The following is an 18,560-nucleotide window of genomic DNA, read 5'->3' on the forward strand; positions in this document are numbered from 1 at the left end:
AAGTAAGAGCAAAGACCCAGAAAACTACGAAGTTGCTTCACTGACTGCGGCGCACTGAATGCCTCGACAGCTGCCGTCTTGAGGGGATCAGGCCGGATACCGTCTTTGTCAACAAGATGACCCAGCACAAGGGTTTGACGGTCACCAAATTTACATTTCTTGGAGTTCAGGACCAGGCCGGCGTTTTTGATGCAGTCGAGGACAATATCCAGGCGCGTATTGTGCTCATTGAATGTGCGCCCGAATATAACAACGTCGTCAAGATAGCACATACAGATGTTCCATTTTAACCCACGCAGAATGGTGTCCATGAACCTTTCAAAGGTTGCTGGAGCGTTGCACAACCCAAATGGCATCACATTGAATTCGAATAATCCATCCGGGGTTATGAAGGCTGTTTTCTCTCTGTCTGTCGGGTGTATCGGGATTTGCCAATATCCTGAGCGCAGGTCCACTGAAGAAAAATAAGAGGCCGAATGAAGACAATCAATTGCATCATCAATCCGGGGCAGCGGGTAGACATCCTTCTTAGTCACGGCGTTTAATCTTCGATAATCGACGCAAAATCTCCAGTTACCATCTTTCTTTCTGACGAGTATGACCGGAGCTGCCCAAGGACTCGAGGACTCTTGTATTATTCCATTTTTCATCATGTCACTCACTTGTTCCCCGATTATCTTGCGCTCGTTAGGCGACACGCGATAAGGCTTTTGCCTGATCGGGCGCGCAGATCCCGTATCGATAGTATGGCGCGTTCGTGACTCGGGAATCGCGAACGCTTTGTCCGGCTGCGCAAAGTCAAACACTGACAGATGCTTAGAAAGCGTATCCACCAAGGTATGGCGCTCCCTTGTGCTGAGCGACTTGTTTATCATCGACAGAAGCTTTTTGTCTGAGACTTGGCGAGCGTCAGCAGGTTCACACGGCGAGTCTGTTAGTACGGCTACGGACGAAGACGTGTATTCTGTAAAGTAGGCGAGTTTCAAGCCGTCTGGAAGCAGGACGGGTTCTGCCGAGCAGTTGACCGTCCACAAGCCAGCACGCCCGTTGTCGATGGATACCACACAATGAGGGACAAAAACGTTCTTCTTCACACAATTTAGATGCATTGGCTCTACGGAGGCATCGAAACTGCCGGGAAATTCACCGCGACATACAACCGGCACGCACACCGAGGTGGACGCAAGCACAACAGTATCTGCAGACACACAAAGTTCACCTTTACTGCAAGTCTCCTCTAAGAGCCCGGACGAAACATGGTCATCGACGCAAACTTCCCCCGTGCGACAATCAACGGTCGCACCACACTGCCGCAAAAAGTCGATGCCCAAAATCACTTCGTGCGTCGATCGGGGAATAACTACAAACTCCGTCGCGAAAACTCCACCAGCCAGGGACACTTCAGCAGTGCACACACAAACAGGGCGCAACGACTCGCCGCTCACTCCACAAAATGTTGCAGCCTGGTCCCACGGAAATACAACTTTGCGCCCCAACCGACCTTTAAAACCGAGACTCATTACGGATACAGTTGCCCCGGTATCCACTAAAGCCATTGTAGGAACACCATCAACAAGTACATGCACTTTGTTCTTAATCATAGCAACTGCAGGGGGCATTTCTGTCGATAGCACGTGTCGAGCGACCTCACCCCCATCGGCCGCGCTAGCTAGTTTTCCGGTTGTGAAGGCGAGGCTGAGCGCCGCACTGGCGATGGAGATTGACGTAAACGCGGTGCACGAGAAGTTGGCGGTGGCGTCAAACTCCTGTCAGATGCCGGCGAGCGGCTCCGGAAGCTTCTCTGCCAGTAATCGTTGCCAGGAGGGACGCCAGCTGACCAAGAGGTGGTGCATGGCTGTTGAGTTGTCCTCGTAGGAGGTGTGGTCCTTGTTGAAGACCCCGATCGACGATTCCACGTTGTTGGGCGACGATTGCAAAATCTCGCTATGTGGCCCGCGACACCGCATTGGAAACACACCGGCAGATGCCGCAAATTTCGATGTTCTTGCACGTAGTCACGCATGTTGCTGTCGACTGCATAGCCAGCAGGTGGGTCCCATTCATCATGGATAGGCATCGGCCGCCCGGAGGCGTGCGTGCGGCGAGGGCGTTGGTCGTAGTCATGATCTTGATAGCTTCGGGTCCCTCTCGTTTGTGGGGTAGACCTATACTCGACGGTCGCTGAGTGAACCGTGGGTTGCCATGCGGTCGAAACGGCCGTGTTTCGCATCTCGTGTGGTAAGTACGCACCAGCGATGCCGGGTGTGCAACGGTACATCTCTTCCCGATGGAGCAACTCTTCGCGAACAATCTGCCGTATTGTTGATGGAAGGTCAACACACGAACTCGGGTCTACACTTGCCACCGTTGTGACATTAGCCAGGCGACCGAACTTCGGTATTATCCGTCGCATCTTCAGCGTCTCGAAGGTCCTGCAGTGGCGAATGACGTCAGACACGGAATCCAAGCTTTCTTTGCCGATCAAAAAATTGTATACGTCTTCGGCTATTCCTTTCAACAAATGTCCAACTTTGTCATCTTCAGACATTTGAGAGTTGACTATTTTACATAGTTTCAGCACTTCTTCGATATAAGTCGTGCAGGTCTCGCCGGGAATCTGAGCTCTTTGCGAAAGCGTCTGTTCGGCGCGTTTCTTTTTTGCGCTAGAGTCTCCAAAACACGCTCTGAGCTCCTCTACGAAAAGCTCCCATGAAGTGAGCGTGTCTTCGTGATTCTCATACCAAACGAGTGCTGTGTCGGTAAGGGAAAACACAACATTTGACAACTGTGCGGTCGAGTTCCAACCGTTAGATCGGCTCACCCTTCGGTAGTTTGTGAGCCACTCGTCGACATCTTCTCCGGCTTTTCCTCCGAAAGTGAGTGGCACCCGGTAGTATTGCCACGGAACGCCAGGTGCTTGCCTTGAAGCCGCGTCAGAACCTTCGGGAATCTGGCAGGCGTATTCAGTCATGTCAGGTGATGGTGGCGGAAGTCCGGCAAGTCGACGGCTTCGGCGAAGTTGTAGCAGCGTAGGCTCCGTGGTTACGAGGTGTACCCCGCACCTCCACCAATTTGTTACAAGCACGGGGAAAAGGGGTTTATTTAGGCGTGCGAGAGCAGGAACGGCAGGCTACGAACAACAGGAATGGCCGCTGCACAGTCTTCGTTCTCCTCTTTCTTCCTCTTCTTGATCCACGCGTCCCTTTTACGCGCTTGGACGTAACATATATTTGCGCTTTCTTTCGCTCAATTTCGATACGATATTCGAATTCGGAGGGTTGAAAACCATTATGTACGCATGTTCACTCATTTTTTCTGCAAAACCTTTCAGCTTCCCTTTAAACCAGAGTAAAGAATGGTAGTCGGTGATGATCTTGAATGGGCGACCGTAAATGTAGCAGCGAAATTTCTACACAAAAAAAAAACAGCCGAGAGGCATCCTTGCTCAAAGACAATGTAGTTTTGTTCAGAATTGCTGAGACTTTCATAAGCAACAACCCATTCTGCGTCGTTGTTTCTGTCTACGAGCACTGCTCCGAGCCCATCCCACTGGCGCCAGTGTGGACTTCGGTGGGTGAAGAAGGGTCAAAATGACGCAGTATAGGGTGCGACGTAAGTAGGAACTTGAGTTGACAAAACGATTGCTCATTTCCTCGCCGCGTTACAATATTGGTTTGTTTTGCTGCCATATAGCGATTCCTCTCGCCACCTAACCTTGACCAGAGGTCCCAATACAGTCTTTGACTGTGGGACTTCCTTTTGCATTTCATATCTATTCATATCACTTCATATCATATTTCATACCTGGTGCCTGCTCAGACATCTGATCGATCCGTTGAGCAGCAAGACCGCAACCAACCGCAACCGCACCAAAGTTCTGAACGCTTACGATGGCAACGGCCAAAGGCTCGTTGAAGACATCAAGGCGATCTGCCTCAAGTCGGAGGGAGGGCGATTTCCGATACCGGAGGAGTATAGGGGACCGGAAAATCCGGCAATGGATGAAACGTTCACCATCACGGAGTTATTAACAGCCATAAACTAAAGTAATAATACGAGCGCACCCGGAACGGGCGCCATTACATACAAGCTGCTCAGCAACATGAGCGATGCGGCGGGACGCGGGCTCCTGGGTCACATCAACAGAACCTGGGAAAGCTCGAAGTTACCCGCAGAATGGAAAGAGGCCGAGCTGCGGTTCATACCGAAACCCGGCAAACCTCTGACGATCGAGAACATGCGCCCAATCTCGCTCACGTCCTGTGTGGGCAAGGTCATGGACCGCATGGTTCTCAGAAGACTTCAAGCACACCTGGACGAGACTTGTCAGGTACCATGTATGGATTTCGCCAGCACCTGAGCACCCAAGACGTCCTGATCCAATTACACGAACTTGTGATTAAGAGAGCAACGACGCATGCGCCCCCGGGTAATACTGGCTCTGGACCTCAAGGGGGCCTTCGACAGCGTTTCCCACGCCAGCGTGCTCGAGAACCTGCACAAGACGGGATGTGGCCGCAAGACCTACGGCTATATTAAAGATTTCCTAACCAATAGAACGGCGACTATCCGGATAGGAAAGGAACAGTCCGAGCCTGTGCAGCTCGGAGACAGAGGTACCCCAGAGAGGTCGGTCCTGTCGCCTCTGCTTTTCAACCTGGCCCTCCTGCCGGTGCCCGAACTACTCAATCAGATCGAAGGCGTGGACCACGCGTTCTATGCCGACGATATAACGGGGTGGACGAACCGCGCGGGATCCGATGCCTGGGCGGAGGAAGCCCTGCAAGTATGGAAGCCCACGAGTATGCCACGACCTGCGGCCTGAGCTGCGCTCCACAGAAATCGGAGCTGCTCATGGTACAGCCCGGAAGACCAAAGAAATAGCCACTGCCGAACATAATTATCACCATCGACGGCACAGAGATCAAGCCAACGCAGCGGATCCGGATACTGGGCCTGCTGTTGCGCAGCGACGGCAAGGCGCACGCAGCCGTCAACAAAATCAAGACCACATCAGAGCAAGTCATGAGCATGATCCAAAAAGTCACCAACCAGAACAGAGGAATCAAAGAAGAAGACGCACTGCGCCTGGTGCAGGCATTCGTCGTGTCACGCATAGCGTACCTCCAGCTTACGAAGGTGAACCGCGAGACGCTGAAGATGACGATATGGAAAGCAGTCAAACTCGGTATGGGCATCCCAGTGTACTCGTCAACGACGCAGAAGCTGCTGGACATGGGTGTCCACAACACGGTGGAAGAGCTGGTGCAAGCGCACCTATCCCACCAGAGAGTAAGGCTGAGCCGGACAGAGCACGGCCGGGCCGTCCTACGCAAGACAAGATGGCAAATTGAACAGCAACCGACAACGGAGCCGCTCCCCACAACGCGGAGAGACATTATTAAGACCAAGCTCCTCCCTCGGAACATGCAGCCGTGGCGGAACGACGAGAGACGCTCTGCGCGGGCCAAGGCACTGGCTCGACAGCTGGAAGAGGACACCGAGGTTCTCTACGCGGACGCCTCGCTTCCCAAGCACGGCACGAGAGCAACGGCGGTCGTCACCACCATCGATAAACTGGTCACAATCGCGTCGATATGGACGACGAATACAGCCGAAGCAGACGAAGTGGCCATCGCACTCGCACAACCGGGAGTGAGGACCGTGGTCACAGACTCCAAGACCGCCTACGCAAGCTATCGCAAGGGTAACATCTCTCCCGCGGCACTAGCGATCCTCACAAAACGCAAATCACCGGGACGGGCCGTTGAGCTCCGTGTGGGTCCCGGCTCACTCGCAAGTGGAAGGCAACACACTTGCCGACCACTATACCCGAGAACTGTCAATACGGGCCGAGGACGAGCCAGAGCTACCGCACCCCGTGACAAATTACAAAGACATCACCCAAATGTACAGAGGCGGCAGATGCAGGCTTCCCCGTCCGCATCCGCAACTCTGCCGAAGGCAGCAAATGATCGTGCGACGCGCGCAAGCGGGGTCGCTAGTTCATCCCATGCTCTTGCACAAGATGTCCCCAGCAGAGCATGACACTTCATGCCCGTTTCGCAGACGATCGGAAGGCAGTCTAGCACACCCTTGCAGAGTGCACTAAGCTCAAAAACCCCCCACCATCCCTACCATTACCCTCCCCGGCCCCAATCCCCCCCCCCCCCGAGCGATGGGAGACCTTGTTGTCTAGCCCCGACCTACCGATCCAGCTCGCACTGGCGTATAGGGGCCAGGAACTGCTGGACGCATATGGGACTTGAGAAGAAGGTTCCACACCATCTGGTGCCAGCGCGCACCAACCTTTACGAAGGGCTCAGTAAACGTTCATTCTCTCTCTCTCTCATATCTGTGAAAACTTCCAACCACTGTGAAGCAATAAATTTACTAGACTGCACTAACGTCACCCACTGCTATACTTTAAACTCAGTTAATCTTGAACAGGCAAAATCCCACAAGTACCTTGGCGTTATCATTACAAGTACACTGAACAGCTCTAATCATATATTACAGCCTGTAGCTGACGCTTCTAAATCGCTTGGATTTATCGGACGATCCCTCCATGTCTCGCCGCCCTTCGTTTGTAAATTTGCATGTGAAACCTTTGTACGTACTAAACTAGATTATTACGCTTCAGTATGGAACCCTCACGAAAATGACTTCACCGATGCATTATAAGCAGTTCAAGATAAGGCGACTTGCTTTATTGTTTCTAAGTACGGCTGTCACTCCAGCGTGATAGGAAAAGAGCCATTGGACTTTCCACATTAGCATCACGTCACAAAATTTCACGTCTTTGCCTTTTTCATAAGCCGTTTTACAATTTCTCGGGCCTATGTGAAACTACTTCTTCCACAACATCGAGCCTCTATCGCGTCGTCTAATTATTTAAGCATACGGTTACATAGTTCGACTAATGCTTTTACGAATTATTTCTTGCAGCTGACATTCATAAATGAAAGGAAAGTGTCAAATTCAATAGTGAATGAACGTAACCCTACTCCTTTCCGCGAGGCATTGTCTAAGCATCTATGCATTCAAACACACCCTACCAGATGATGTTCCGTTTACGCAGCGTAAATTTTGTTGCGTGATACTGCTGTGTCATGGCCCTAGTTGTGTTGTCTTAACTGCATATGTCACTTCTTTCTCATTTTCATGTTATTTTTTTTTGTTCTGACTGTATTTTTTCATTGTATAAATGACCTTATTTATTACTGATGATTGCCACCCACTTGTGTAATGCCCTACTATGGGTCCAAAGCAAGGTTTTCAAGAAACCAAAGTGGTGTGGCGCTCTTATTGCGCGAGAACTATGCTCTTTGTTTTGTTTTTGTTTTGTTTTTAATTTTCATCGCACATATGAAGTTCGCGGCAAAATAGCCATGGTCATTTTCTAATTATACAACCTCAAATACCAGGCCAACGGAACCAGCGCTGCGCTGACGGCAAGATCAGCTGCACCGGATAAGGCTGACACAATTCCCGTAGGCGCGCTTCTCTGTCATATCAAAGTGACACAGATCTGGAGAACGAAGTCCAACTAAAATGGAACATCGGTCTCGGCTCAGAAAATCCGATATATATCGTTCCGGATCGCATTCATCTTACGATGAATGTCGACGCTATATGCGTTAGCATTGACTCAATATAACTGCACAAGGTATTGCCGCCGTCGAAACGAGTTATGTCTGAGACGTGTTCTGCCGCGGGACTCCTCTTTTGCGCTTCCCCAAGAGCACTTGGCGCCATCTAGCACCTCCGCCGCAAATCCTGCGCGTGGCCTCCGAAATGCACGGTGCGTCGCACGCGGAGAAAAGTGTCATGCGGCAACCTAGCTCCTCTCTCGCGCTTCTTATTTGGCACGCTGCACCATCTAGTGGCGCTGCCGAGAAGCCCGCGCATGGGCTCCGAGACGAGAACCGTGGCGCACTGGTAACTTGCGAACACTGAGAATTGTTCCCTCGCTTACCGCACACTGAGTGGCACATGCTTAGTGACCAGAGTTGGCGAGAAGTTCATTAGGCAGCGGTACATACACAGTGCATTCATGGCGCAGCTCGCTGAACCATTGGCGTAACGGGCGTTCATTGAAAAGCTCCACCAACCCAGTGCATTTGTGGCACAGCCTGCTAACGCGACGGTTTGCTGTCCTTGAGGAACCTGTGCGACGTGGGCTTGATACCGCTCAGCATCGAAGAAATTAAAGGGATAACTTTCGTCATTGTAGAGCGGCACATTCCCGGAGGCCCATACCTAGTTACCCATGTTGCCGTCAAAGACGTTCATTGAAGAGAGTGACACACCTACTCGCACATACCCAGTGATCTAATTTGACATCAAAGAGGTTCATTGAAGACCAGCCCAGACCGAGTGGCACATACCGAGTGTTCCAAGTCGGCGTCAAAGACTTTCTTCGAACAGCGACGCACTGTATCACTGTAGATGCGGCGCTGGGCTTACCCAGTACATACATACATACATACATACATGCATGCATGCATACATACATACATACATACATACATACATACATACATACATACATACATACATACATACATACATACATACATACATACATACATACATACATACATACATACATACATGCATACATACATACATAGCCGCTGGAAACTGCGTGAAGTATCCTAAGAATGCGAATGCATTAATAATTATGAACTGCTGCGTCGATCACATGAGAACTTAATGCTGGTTGCTTGACTCCACCAGAGAAGGGCTGTCAGTGTGAGCCATGCTACAAATGTCCCACCATGCAGGACTGGACGTCTCGCTTTCGTTCCGCATTATTGGTAGTGTCGCAAGTTAGAAAGCAGTAGATCAGGCCCACTTCTCTGCCTTTGTCAAAATAAACGCGCTTCTTGTAATGTTGCGCAGCGTATTATAGAGTTGCCGTTAGTGCTGCCCTTGTTATTTTGCGCAGTTTTCTCCATTTGTGAAGCACTAGTGTTTAGCACAGGACGCGACAAAAGACTCAAAATCAGCGGCATATAAGTGACATTATTTACCCTCACATACTTATCTTTCACGGGTATAAAAACTTTGTTGGCTTGTTTCCTTACCTTTCTCCATCTTGTAAATTCTGTGTCTCTCCCAAAGCAGACTTAAACCACATCATGTGGGGGTGCTCTAAGCACCCCCTTCCCCCATTCCTCAAGCAATTAATATCTGGTGAGGAGCAGGGGGAGGCTCCCTTGCGCAGCTCGAGGCCCGATCTTCAGGAGGCCATCCTGGAGTGGGCTGAGAGGATAGAGGCCTACTTCAAGTAGTTCCTCCCCCCCCCCTATTCCATTGCCCCCTTCCCTTTAAAGAGGGATAAAGCTTTTCATCATCATCATCCTCGAAAATGGAAACTGACGCGCTAAATGAAACGCTAATGTGTGAAACGTTCTAGTATTGGTCAGTAAGCAGCTCCTACATAACGTACGTAATCTCGCGGAGTTGGTGAGGTGGCAGCGACGCTGGCCTTGTCTTTGCCAACGTTGACAACCATCATTTATCACCAGAGGATTCTGGTGTGTTGAATGCCTTTGCTTTGTCGCTCATAAAACTCTTCAGCCAATTACCACGTGTTTCTTTCCTTCGTTTATCTTATAACTTCCTCTACAGTTATTTTATATACATAGTCTCGCATTTGTGGGGCATTCTGACCGCCAGACTTCCAGGTGCTGGCATAATCTTTTGATGTCTTTTTTTCTCATTATCTTTTCTACCCTCTCCCCTTACACCCGGTACAGGGTAGCCTAACGGACGGTTACTCTGGTTAACCTCTCTAACGTTCATCTCTTATTCTCTCTCTCTCTCTCTTCTTGGTAGCTAAAATTGGAGCCTTCCATATATCCGTAACTCGTACTGACCGTGACTGTGGACCCTTAATTTCCGACACCAAAGCACGGTCTATGGCGAACGTTAGCACGGCTAAAATACGCAGTTTGCAATACGGTCATCTGCTTGTGACAAACGCCGTACTGCAGGTCTGAGGTTTAAACCAACTGAATTCCCTCAACCATGAACTATCGTTTTCCCATTTCTGTGTTGTCAGTAAATGGAAACATCAAGCACGCAACACAGTGCAGAAGTATCTTTGTATTCACCCCTATGGGAATGCAGCCGTCACAGCCTGGAATCTAACTTAAGCTTACTACTTAACTGCAGAACGTCGTAGGCCGCCGAGTCAAGTCCTTAAATCGCGTTAAAAGCGGAATTAGCATGACAACAGCTGTTACCACCATTACTTCGCTCGAAGTTGCAGTACTGACAAAGGTCACAAATCTGCGCCTGTAGGTGTCCGCCCTTCCTGTCTCAGAGTCGTTTGACTAATTCAAGACTGGCCGATGATCACCAACAATTATATTGTGAATACGCAGAGCTATCGCGTTTTGTATCTAACGCTTGGGAAACTTTAGACAGCCAAAGTCTACACGTCATGCAAAGAACCTTTCGAAGTGTCCGTTTTTAAAGCCGACCGCCACATCTTCGTTTATCTGTCGACCTACGAGACACTTAGCAAAGCCAGAAGCTTCCTTCGATCATCAGGCCATGCTTGAAGCGAACAGTTGTGAGTCTATGTGTAAAGCTGCCGCGGACGCGAACGCTTCTGTCCTCTAGCGGATGGCCTGACTCTGCAGGGAATGGTCGAACATTCAAACCAAGAACAGTTACCTCTGACGGCTCATCGTAGTGTTCGCTACGCAGTGTGTGCAGGGTAACAACGGCATTGGCCTACGCTCCTGCAGGGGTATCAACGACAGGCCGTGCTGCTACTCCATCATGCTATGAGTGCAACAAAGTGGGCGATACTGAGCACTTCATTTGGACCAGCAAGCGCTTATGTTTCGAAAGTAAGAGGCTCCTGAGTAGCATGAGAAGAATAGGATTTTCCCATGAACGAGCAGAAGTGTTGGTGTCCCGGAAAGACCACGAATGAGGAAGTGTCGAGCATACGGAAGTGATGAATTGGCTGATGGCGACCGGTATTTATAGCACGGAAAGCGATGCTCAGGCGGGTCATCAGGGGGTCTAGCCTGCCAGGCTAACTGCTCCTGCAGCAATATCGTCAACACTAACACTAACACATACATCCGCTTCAGCAACACTGCTTCGCTTCTTGTCCCGCTGGTCCGCTTCGCTTCCGCTGCTCACAGTGATTTGTACGAACAGTGATACGGCCTGGAGACTACGAAAGGCGTCGAAAAGCCATGTCTTTCACTATAACGCTGACTACATTTATAAGTGTACTGGTACTTTCCATACTTTCCAGTGTACACATGATGGGAATACATTCCATACTTTCCACGACATAAGTGGTGGCCATATTTTCACGAGTATTACCATCGTGCCTGCCTGACAGCAACCGCTACCACTTTCCATGACCAAAAAACCTACAAGGAACCGCCATTCAGACATTGCCCTTAGTTAACATTTACAGAGTGCACGTTCGTTCTAGCCATTTTTTCCAAGAAATCCTTAGCTCTAAATCTCTGAATAAACTGTATCAATGTATCTTTAAGTTTATATGAAACTTCGCTCCCTATCACCTCAAGCAAATTCTTATGTCAACTTTTGTTTTGTTTTGTTCTCGTTCACTGTACAAACAGATTAGACAGTCTCATGGTTGATTGTCTGTCCACTCGGGAAAAAAACAGTCAGCGGCCAGAATTCGCCGCTTCGTTTGCAAAATTTTGCAGCAACAATTTTGACAAGTAGCCGAGAGTAGAGATCACTCACGTTTCCATCACCGCAAGTTGAGTCATCCCTTTGCTTCCTGCCACATGGTTTTTGGGGACGGCGTAGGACCAGGCCAACAGTCCTCCCACGCTGACCCAAGTCTAAAGTGTCACCAACCACCGTGATATAGCGAATGCAGGAGCGCGCACAGACCAGAGGCCCTTCGAGGTTCATTGACACGCACTGTGTGCGGACACTGTGGCGGATGCGTAACACAGATTCTCGGGATGGTACTGCAAACGCGGTAGTTTTCAATCGCCAGCTGTCGGGCAAGAGTTGGAGAGAAAACGGTAATGAGATCTGTCGGCACCGGCGACGCTTGACGCTTCGTGTGCTATACACCTGGTCGAGAAAACGAGAACGGAAACCACAAACACGGAAACGTGCACGCCAGCTGTTGAGCGCGCGCCACGCAGGTCCGAAGAAAGGAGGCACAGCAGCAGCAACTGTTGTGAAGATGGAGAAGAAGGGAGGGAAAAACTGAGAGAACGGCTCCTTAGTTCGTACAGCAGTTGGTCTTTTGACATCTTTGCGCCAGACAGCCCGCGTCTACACGACGTGCCGTCTACAAGGCGCTCGGTTCTTTCTCCAATCGTGCGGCCAAAGAACAATAAGGCAGCTGCCACCACGCGGTAAAAGAGTTCCGCGAAACCAGCGGAAAGTTTGGCATGACGGGAAAAAAGCGGAAGCCTCAAGCCCGCTGCGATTAATTCGCTCGCTCGAGTCACCGTAACCGCCTGCTGGAACCGATGCTCCGAAGCGGATGTTTGCTGCATTTTAGTGGGAAGCATTATTTGCTTCTGACCAGTCATTTTGTGGTATGTAATTAGGTGGATGATCCTTGTCTACCCTCACTTGGGGCTTCTTCAGTAAGCATAGAAAAGTTACACGCCCGACGGTGGGATGATAATTACAAGATTACCAATCTCCTGTCCACGTGCAAGCTAGCACTTTTAGATGTTCGGCGCGTAAATCCCGTTGCACAGTAACGATTTCCTTCCCTCGTGCAGCAACGCGCCAGTTATCCTCCTATTTTTCCTCGTGGCAGCTACAGTTCTTTGAGACGCTGTGAGACGCTCTGTAACATTGCTACGGCTTCAGGGTCGCCCAGTTTACCCAGTGAGCCCCTTTCGGAATCGAAGCAGGACGTAAAGGAATCGATTGTGACAGCTCTTCGCCTAATCACAACAAATCACTGGCCTCTCCGTCGTCGTCGTTTCACCAACGCCTTGCCGTTGTGGTCGTATAGAAGTTCGCGTCGCGCGCCCCCTACAAAGACATGCTGTGGCACCATGTGATAACGCTCTGTGGTACCCCGAAAGGTGCTAGATAGCCAGCTATCTGCAAATCGATTCGCATGTCACCGATCCACACCGCGTATGGAATGGGCATATGTTGTTGTTTTTAATTATTGTATCGTGACCGCTGTGGCATGCGCCCGCGACGCCTACCAGCATGCACCGTGTTTTTACGACGTTTAAATGTCTGAATCACCACATACTGTGGTAAACGTACGGCAGCTGTACCAATCCTGTTCTGAGGCTGTATTCACTGGGGCCATCATCCGATTATCCAAGGTGCAGCAATATTCAGGTGCGTTGCGTCAAACTTTTCTCTCACGATTTGACGCTGCTGTTTCTGAACGAACTAGGAAGCTCTTCCTTGGCTCTTCCTGCCTGCTTACGCGAGGAGGGATTATGCATCAGTTTCTTCGTTGAAGCATTTTCTGGGAGTTTTGCATGAGTCAGTACCATCAGGCAAATCCAACCCTATCGCTGTAAGGGATTTATTAGAACTATTGGTGAGAACCCTACCGCACAGCGCCATACATTCCTCTCCTATATGCTGTCGTTGCAGAAAAATTACAACCAACACATGGTATATTTGACTGGTCGCCTTGCTTCCCCGGATCGACTCCAGAAAAAAAAAGATCCAACTAAATTCTGGGTTTTTACGTGTCAAAACGACGACGTCATTATGAGACACGCCGTAGCTGGGCACGCCGGATTAATTTTGACCACCTGACGTTCTTTAAAGGGTACCTGAACCACCCCTGGGGCTTGGTTAAAAAACACAGTCTGCGGATAGCACACGCTGCTGTGAACCTCTCAGCCAAATTTTGCAGTCGTGCGCGGCGCGTGGAGCTCGCAAGCGGAACGCGAATCACCTTTTTCTTAAACGCACTCTTTTCAACAGAACCCTTCTGGTCACTTTTTTCTGACGCTGAATATCGTACTATAGTATATTGCCCACACGCCGCCAATATCTGACATCAATCAAGAAGGCTGTTTGTATCAGTGTTGCTTCTTCCTGCTGTTACTGTGTACATTTATTGACGCAGTTTCATAAACAGGCTTAAGTAAGGGAAAATCTGCTTTCGAATTTCGATAGTAATTACGTACTCCCGGAAGAAGCCGACCATTGTTTACTCAAGCTCGGTCGTGGCCGCCCGTGTAGGAACTAAACTTTGGCCACCTTGCTTATTGGTGTCGTATCCGTCGGGTCTCGCTAATTTGGACTAGTTTTGAACACTCAACCAGCCTGAAACCACGCGGAACTTAAAGCCAGACCACACGCACGCTACCCAGCGCGCGCTCGCTCCTGGCTGCACGCCTTGGCAGACTTCGCTTCGTTCTGTGCTATTGACCGGTCAAGCTGGTGCAGGACAAAGATGGCCTGCACCACATAGCACGGCCAGACTGAAGCATGTGAGCGCCAGCGAGCACCCAAGCCCTCTCGTGCACAAAACAAACGCTGCGCTCGCACTGCAGGGGCGCTATAACGTAAAGCTATTCCAAACTTTTCTATTCCAATTCTGCAATCAGCCCTCCGCGTTTGGCGAAAGACCCTCAGAGGTCAAGCTGGTGCAGGACAAAGATGACCTGCACCACATAGCACGGCCAGACTGAAGCATGTGAGCGCGAGCGAGCACCCAAGCCCTCTCGTGCACAAAACAAACGCTGCGCTTGCACTGCAGGGGCGCTATAACGTAAAGCTATTCCAAACTTTTCTGTTCCAATTCTGCAATCAGCCCTCCGCGTTTGGCGAAAGACCCTCAGAGGTCAAGCTGGTGCAGGACAAAGATGACCTGCACCACATAGCACGGCCAGACTGAAGCATGTGAGCGCGAGCGAGCACCCAAGCCCTCTCGTGCACAAAACAAACGCTGCGCTTGCACTGCAGGGGCGCTATAACGTAAAGCTATTCCAAACTTTTCTGTTCCAATTCTGCAATCAGCCCTCCGCGTTTGGCGAAAAACTTTCTTGGACATCCCCCGCTTCACCTGCCTGTCACGCAACGTCACGAAAACCGCGATAGCTCTCCATCTGGTATGACGCGTACACACTGATTATGCATGATTTGACCGAACAAAAGAAAGATAGCTATTTCTGCTTTGACGACTTTTCGTAATTAGCCCTCGACTATTGCTCAAAGTTTTCGGGCTGCACCCACTTCACCTGCCTGTCACGCGACGTCACTATACCGCAAGAACTCACCGCGTCAAAGTGACGTGTACGCGTTAAAGATGCATTAATATGCCGAACAAAACAGAATTTTCTTCTGAATAGCCGCAGGCTGCTCGTTCCGAAAGGAATAAAAGATGGCTGCCGCGCATCGCTCAGGCACTGGCTACTCGCACCTGCCGGAGAGCATGGGTTTATTTGCGTGTAATAAAGCTCACTGCGTGGCCGTGTAACGTTTTCGAGCACTTTCGGCACGTTTACGACCACGTTCTGCCAACTCTTCTTTGCTGAGAATTTGTTTTAGCGTCATTCTTAAGCTTCCGTTGCATGCTGCCGCGATTGTCGAGGAGCCACCGTAAGCTATGTAAGTGAAAGCGGATCAATCACAGACGCCGGCACCACCCTCTTCATCCGGTTGTCGATCTTCAGTGCAGTTGCTCGGCCCCGTCGGATCCCTCTCCACTTGAGCGTGCTCCTCGCGTCTTGTGAGCCAATTAGATAATACAAGCTGCTCAGTGTAGGCAATGTTATTCGTTTTTCAAGCAAACAAAAGTGACCTCTTATTACTGCGACCGCCGCGGAGTGCCACGACGAGTCTGTTCACTGAAAGTATTGCGACTCGCTGAGGACAACCGCGCTTGGCGCGTCGTAGGCGCCAAAGTCGGAAATAGTGACGTCTATGTGAACATCCAACATCAAATTTCTTCAGCGCGCAACGGTGACGTCAGTAGGCGCAGCGCTGTAGGCACGCGCCCCTCCGCCGTAGCCTTCGCAATGCAAGACATTGAACAAGGAGCAGGAGCACCGTGAAGGGAGATCATAGACAACCCTTTCATTGTCAATAACTCGGCTCTGCTCAACGCATTGAAGTACTTTGTTCGGCAAAACATTTCTGATATAGTTTATTTTAACATTTTCACTTCGAATGCAATTCTTGACTTCGATAAAGAAAATTCACTGACGATAACGATACTCCCTAATTGCGAAATTTGAGCGCAGTTCTATACGTGTTGTCGTGTCGCGTTATATTGGCTGGCGCGAGCAATCTGTGTGGCGAAGTGTGGCGCGACTGCCTCGCTCATCGGAAGATCACGAGAGGCAGCGCGTAAGTGACGCGTGGGAGCGATTCATGGCAGCCGCCGCAGACAGACCTCCGCTCATGCAGCGCTTTCTTTCCATACAGAAGACGCGCGCTACTCTGGCGCCATCTCGTAGCCACCGCGGCCACAAATCCCCTCTTGCGCGACACTACGCGTTTCTTCTCACGTTCTCGCCATATATTCCTCTTCCACTTTCATCGCTCTACCTGTCGTTTCTTACTCCCCCTCCTAAGTCTTTATTTTCCTTTTGACACAGCAATGCATTCATTCCACTTTCCTCCTCGCGCTCTCTTCACTATCACCGTATTTCATCTCTGGCTGCGCTCCGCGTTCGCTTTCATCCTTCACTGTGCTCGTTCGCTCACCTACGAAGGACAACGACGACGCTGACGCTTGCCACTGGAATGGGCGCCTAAGAGCTGTACCTTAAAAGTGGTTCAGAGTCCCTCTAACCTTCGCCCAACGCACGGTACATGGGCGCTTTTCCATTTCGCCATTAAAATGCGGCCGTCGCGGCCGAGACACTATCACCTATGCCACCACGGCGAGTCCGGATCGACTCAGCGTGTAGTCCGCACATAGATGGCATATAGGCCGCATATATCTCGAACTCGCCCTGGTTCCAAGCTATAGGGCCGTGACGAAAGGCGAACATGAGCCAGACTCAGACTAGGCAGGCGAGCGAAGCGCAAAAGTGGAGTTGCGAGGAAGTCCCCGTGGTACTAAACCTGTAGTGCAAAAGCAAGACACAGGACAAAATTAGAACCTGCGAAGTGTATTTTATTAGGCAGCTACTACAAGCACCATTCGGCAATATTACCAAGGTGGTGGACAACGTTATTTAAAACGGTCCACGAAACCTGTAACAGTGTTACTTGTGACAAAGTATAGAATACCTTTGTCGCATGCAAAAAAATGTCCAAAGGAAATTTTGTTTGAGTCCATGGCGGAATGCAAAAAAAAAACGGAAAGTTTTTCAGTTGGACTTGCGTAACTAGAGCAAACTAAAAAACCGCACTTGCGTTTGCTTAATATCTTGTATTTGGTGATTAAGGCATTCTTTACATACAGGGCGTGCTTTTCCAGTGCTTGCGGTAAACAAGAGACGAAATAAAATAGGGCGGCAGTTTGATACGCCACCTTCGCTACCACGCTTCTGAAGAATCGCACGGGTTCGTTCCTTAGAGTGGGGACACATACCGCATACATATGATACCGTTTAGTATAAAAAGCCACGCATTTTTTTTTTTTTGAAGCCTTAACTGGTGCTTCTGTAGGTGTCTACAATCAAGACATTGTCAATCCCAGCAGATGTGTTTCGTTTAAGACTCGAGAGAATGCTCAAAAGGTCCCACTCTCTTAGCAAAGGAAGGAAAGAAGTCACTTGAACAGTACGTTGAACTTTTCACAACCTTAACGCGCTGACGAGCCGCAAAAGAGCGGGTGATGTCATCCGCTGAGCATGAATTGACGAATCCGAAGTTACCCATAATAGTTTATCTCGCAATTTAATTGCACTTATCTCTGTTGTTGCAATGCAGACGTAACCCTGCATTTTTCAGGTAATGCTGGGATTCGGTAACCTGGCGATGCTCGAATCCTATAATAATCCTACAATGATACTACAATGCCTGCTACAATCCTGCTATTATACTATGTCCATGCAATGCCTACTAGGAGCTACCACGAAACAGAATCAGCAGCCGTCCACGTTTCTGGCTAATGATTTCGAGTAGCTTCATCTCTGGACACCAGCCTCCTGATCGCCGTAACAGCGCTTCCTTAATACGTGCCCTGTAGTGCAGTGCGTGTGTCAGCAAGTTTAAACAACCGTGTCGGCTGCTTTTACTTGAAAGCGGTAGGCCGAGATACGTGTCTCGCATGCACACTGTACTGTAGTGCAGATTTGGCGCGAAACAAAACGCGGTGTGCGAACTGAAGGCATGGAGATCGACACCTTAAAACCATAGCTTGAAGAGTGTTCCCTCTACCGCAGCGGCAATATTCATAGAAGTCCTGAAATAGCGCTTCTTCAAATGGAGCCAGGCGATAAAATGAGTGCAGTCACGCAAAGAAATATTTAAAAAAGGGCTAAATACGAACAGAGAACTAAAGAGTTCAAACTTTCATTTATCGACTCCTCCTCAACTCATCGGCTCCTCAAAGCAGCGGCGGCTCCGATAGCAAACGACCATTTGCGAAAATAGTGCTTCGCATGCGTCAGATATATGTTTTCCAA

General features: G+C 49.8%; 1 protein-coding gene across 1 annotated transcript in view; it reads right to left on the reverse strand.

The window, feature by feature from the left end:
* LOC142583277 (angiotensin-converting enzyme-like) overlaps positions 1 to 11,864 on the reverse strand; it is a 246,195-nt gene extending 234,331 nt beyond the window's left edge. Inside the window, exon 1 of the mRNA XM_075693681.1 lies at positions 11,758 to 11,864. The gene's annotated coding sequence lies outside the window, so the exon portion shown is untranslated. The remainder of the gene's footprint in view (positions 1 to 11,757) is intronic.
* Positions 11,865 to 18,560: the final 6,696 nt, after the last annotated feature.

The sequence above is a fragment of the Dermacentor variabilis genome, chromosome 5 (genome assembly GCF_050947875.1).
Source record: "Dermacentor variabilis isolate Ectoservices chromosome 5, ASM5094787v1, whole genome shotgun sequence".
NCBI classification, from domain to species: Eukaryota; Metazoa; Arthropoda; class Arachnida; order Ixodida; family Ixodidae; genus Dermacentor; species Dermacentor variabilis.